This window comes from Lolium perenne, chromosome 1, assembly GCF_019359855.2.
Source record: "Lolium perenne isolate Kyuss_39 chromosome 1, Kyuss_2.0, whole genome shotgun sequence".
Taxonomy (NCBI): domain Eukaryota; kingdom Viridiplantae; phylum Streptophyta; class Magnoliopsida; order Poales; family Poaceae; genus Lolium; species Lolium perenne.
In genome coordinates, this window is record NC_067244.2 from 25,535,087 (window position 1) to 25,539,156 (window position 4,070).

A 4,070-nucleotide genomic window follows, 5' to 3' on the forward strand; every position below is an offset into this window, starting at 1 on the left:
ATAGAGCACCGGAGCAAAGCATTAACACTCCGCGAAAACATGTGATCCTCATACCTACGCCTTCCCCTCCAGTTATCCCAGTTGCTGTCACTCTGGGGCCTTTGGTTCCGGACATAGACATGTGCATACAACTTGTAGATACAATCTAAGCAATAATTATAGAGCTTAAATCTAAGATCATGCCACTCGGGCCCTAGTGACAAGCATTAAGCATAACAAGATTGCAGCAACAATAACTTCACAACCTTATATAGATAGACTGATGATATTGTAACAATTCATCGGATCCCAACAAACACAACACCGATTACATCAGATGAATCTCAATCATGTAATGCAGCTCATGAGATCATTGTATTGAAGTACATGGGGAGAGAATACCAACTAGCTACAGCTAGAACCCGTAGTCCATGGGGGAACTACTCACGGAGCATGATGGAGGCGGTGGCGTTGATGGAGATGGCTTCCGGGGGCACTTCCCCGTCCTGGCAGGGTGCCGGAACAGAGACTTCTGTCCCCCGAATTGGAGTTTCGCGATGGCGGCGGCGCCCCTGGAGTCTTTCTGGAGTTTCGTCCATCCGTATCGCGTTTTTAGGTCGAAAGGGCTTAAATAGGCGAAGAGGCGGCGCAGGAGGGTGCCTGGGCCCCCCTCACACTAGGCCGGCGCGGCCAGGCCTGGGGCCGCGCCGCCATGTTGTGTGGTGGCCCCCTGGCTCCTCTCCGACTCTCCTTCGGTGTTCTGGATGCTTCCGGGAAAAATAAGATGTTGGGTCTTCGTTTCGTCGAATTCCGAGAATATTGCCCGAACAGTCTTTCTGGAACCAAAAACAACAGAAAACAGGAACTGGTACTTCGACATCTTGTTAATAGGTTAGTTCCAGAAAACGCATAAAAACATTATAAAGTGCAAGCAAAACATGTAAGTATTGTCATAAAACAAGCATGGAACATCAGAAATTATAGGTACGTTGGAGACGTATGATTGATCCAACAATTATAGTTGGGCATGAAACCTTTCCAAAGCAGGTGGGAGTGAATGACTTGCCGGTCAGGGTATTGCGTTAAGTTCCGGCAACTAATACATGGACAACATATAAAACCATCCGCCTGTGGGTTTTCCGTAGCCACACGGATAAAATAATCCAAGCCCGAAGTAAACTTGGGTAGGCGTCGGTCAACGTACATCCATTGCCGCCGGTTCATCTACATCATATAATTAAGTTTATCAAAAAACTATTACAAAACATCATAATATATATAAATAGTGGAAATTAGCACCGTACAAATCAAAGGGTAAAGTTGCTTAACCTTGATCGAGGAGGAAAGAAAGAGGAGAAAACTTAAGTGTCGCTCGGCACCTTATATCATTTTTGTTTTGTGTAAAATCAAGCGGCATCATTCTCTCAGACATTTCATCGAGCACCTCATGTGCATGACAAAGAAAAGCAAACAAGCACTCAACACATACACCTTCCTCCAAGAAAAATGAAGTGAGTGGGCTGCTGGTTGGGGGTGAGATGAATATATAGGGCCAAAAGAGCTTTAGCAGCGGTTCATGTTACGAACTGGTGCTAATGAGCTATCTTTAGCACCGCTTCGTAACATGAACCGGTGCAAAAGCTTCGGCGGCTGCCACGTGTCTGGCGATGAACCTTTAGCACCAGTTCGTGTTACGAACCGGTGCTAAAGATACGGCACGAACCGGTGCAAATGCTCCTGCGGGTCCCCTGGACGTCCAGACAGCACGAACCGGTGCAAATGACCCCCTTTAGCACCGGTTCGTGCCAAATCCGGTGCAAAAGCTCTTTGGAGCAAAAAAAAAAAAATCAAAACCCTTGTTTCTACTAGTGTACGAGAGCTCCCGCGAGCAATACTCGGCGATAGTGTACGTATACGGGCGTGGAGGGACCGCCCCCCTACCACCCCGTCAGAGCATCTTCAGTTCAATTTTGAATCCATCGTCCTCGCCTCTTCTGCCTCTGCTCAACAGCGCATCGGCCAGATCCAGTGTAGATCCGGGATGCTTCTCCATGGCGGCCACCAAGGATTTACCTATCTGCTTCCAGCCCCTATTTTTTTCTGGTCGATTATTCCTCCTGAATCTAAAATGCGCGAGTCCGAGAAAATAGTCTTCACTTATCTCTTAAATAGAGATCATTTCTTAGGTAAAAGAAGATAACCTTCCTTTTCTTCATTCATTCTCCTCCAACTAAAAAAAATCTAACGTGGGAACCGTAAGGAAAGCCTGATGTCACCCCATTTTGTATATGTTCTAACTGTAATTTCTAACCATAATAACAAAGCTAGCATTTCAATGGCTCGATCACGTGAAATCAAAAAGCTCAGCGAACGCTAGAATGGTGCCACAACAGATTATATATACCTCAGGGTATACAGCACAAATTTTAATCAGAACTCACGCACACATATATACACCAATATACGTGTGTATATATTAATTTATTTAAACTAAAACCCATGCTGCTTATTATAGATCGGAGGGAGTAGATTCTTGTACGTATGTACTAGTTTGATAACTTTGATCCATGCATTGACTCGTGCATGCATGGTCATGCCTGCAGGTTGCAGATGGAAGGTGGTACGAACTAAATTATAGACGGAGTCGAGGGCAGTGAAGCTGGATATGCCTGCCGGCGCGCGCACTCGCACGTACACGTACGTTGACGGGCATCTTCCATGGCGATGCCAGCTAGCGCGCTTCAGCGTGTTAACTCGTTGACACTTGCCGGTGGGCACGGCGGGGTGGGCGGTGTAGGCGGGGTAGGAGGCGTCGGTGGGGTGGGCGCCCCGGGAGGGGTTGGCGGGGTCGGTGGGGTGGGCGGGGTGGGCGGAGTCGGAGGGCACCTGCCGGAGGTCGGCGCGAGCAGGGAGATCAGTAGTGCCAGGAGCAGGAGGTGCACAACTGCAATGCGGAACTGGTGCTTGGCGGCCATGGCGCGCGTCCTGCTGCTAGCTTGCAGCGAGAGTACTACGTACTGTGCTATTCTTGGTAGCTCTTGGCTTGCAACCTTCGTTAGGAAAGCACAAGATATATATGGGCGGGCGGGCGGGCGGAGGTGCTTAGATAGGTAGGACTGTACCTAACATCGCGTGGTCTGCGAAAGCCATGACCTCCTCTCGATGGAGAGGTTGTCGTTTCGTTATACTGAAGCTTCCCGTGCCGACATCAAGCAGACCCTCTTTGGACGGATGGAATCGTGCCGACATCTCGCGTACCAGTCTACAGGGGACACCTAGCTGCAGAATGAGATGTGATTGCTCTCCCTTTGATGTTTTTCTTTTTTGGAAACAACAGGACTCTGCTGGGTTGTGTATTTTTACTGATTTTTTGTTGTTGTAAAAGTTACGTACTCCTCAGATACATCCACATTAGCGACGGTTAATAAGAATCGCAGGGAGATATACATCCACATTAGCGACGGTTAATATGAATCGGAGGGAGTACATTATTTTTACTTTTTTTTGTTGTTGTAAAAGTTACGTGCATTATTAACAGAATAACAGAAACTACAGGACCTAGCCACGTAGCGCCTATACCTAGTGTTAGCATACGGAGCGCCACCTGCTCCTGCGAAATCACGAGTTTGAAAACAATTACCCCCGTTTTGAAATATAATACGTTCTAGAAAGCTAAGCTTTAGCTTTTCAAAACATAAACATATCACATTGTGTTTTTTAATGCCCAAGTAGCCATATAGGTGAAAGTGCATAAACTATTTTGTATCTTGTTAGTTTGGAAAAGAAAGAACCCTTTATTGTCCTAAAAGAAAGAAAGTTGTGGTAGTACCTGATGTTTGGGTCCAATACAAGGTTTCAGCTGCGACACATGGAAGACAGGATGGATTCTACTCGAATCAGGGAGCTTCAGCTTGTAGGCAACTTCACCAATGCGCCGAATTACTGTGAACGGACCAAAGAACTTGAACGCGAGTTTGTGGTTAGCTCGACGTGCGACAGACGAATGAATGTATGGCTGAAGTTTCAGGAACACTTCGTCACCAACAGAGAAAGAACGCTCATACCTGTGCTTGTCAGCTTGGTGTTTCATA

General features: G+C 47.0%; 1 long non-coding RNA gene across 1 annotated transcript; it reads right to left on the reverse strand.

Annotated features, from left to right (window-relative positions):
- Positions 1–221: 221 nt before the first annotated feature.
- Positions 222–3,028, reverse strand: LOC127325763 (uncharacterized). The gene is made up of 2 exons (XR_007867366.2): positions 2,866–3,028; positions 222–1,203 (listed from the first exon to the last, which is right to left on the reverse strand). It is a non-coding gene; the product is annotated as an uncharacterized lncRNA (long non-coding RNA).
- Positions 3,029–4,070: the final 1,042 nt, after the last annotated feature.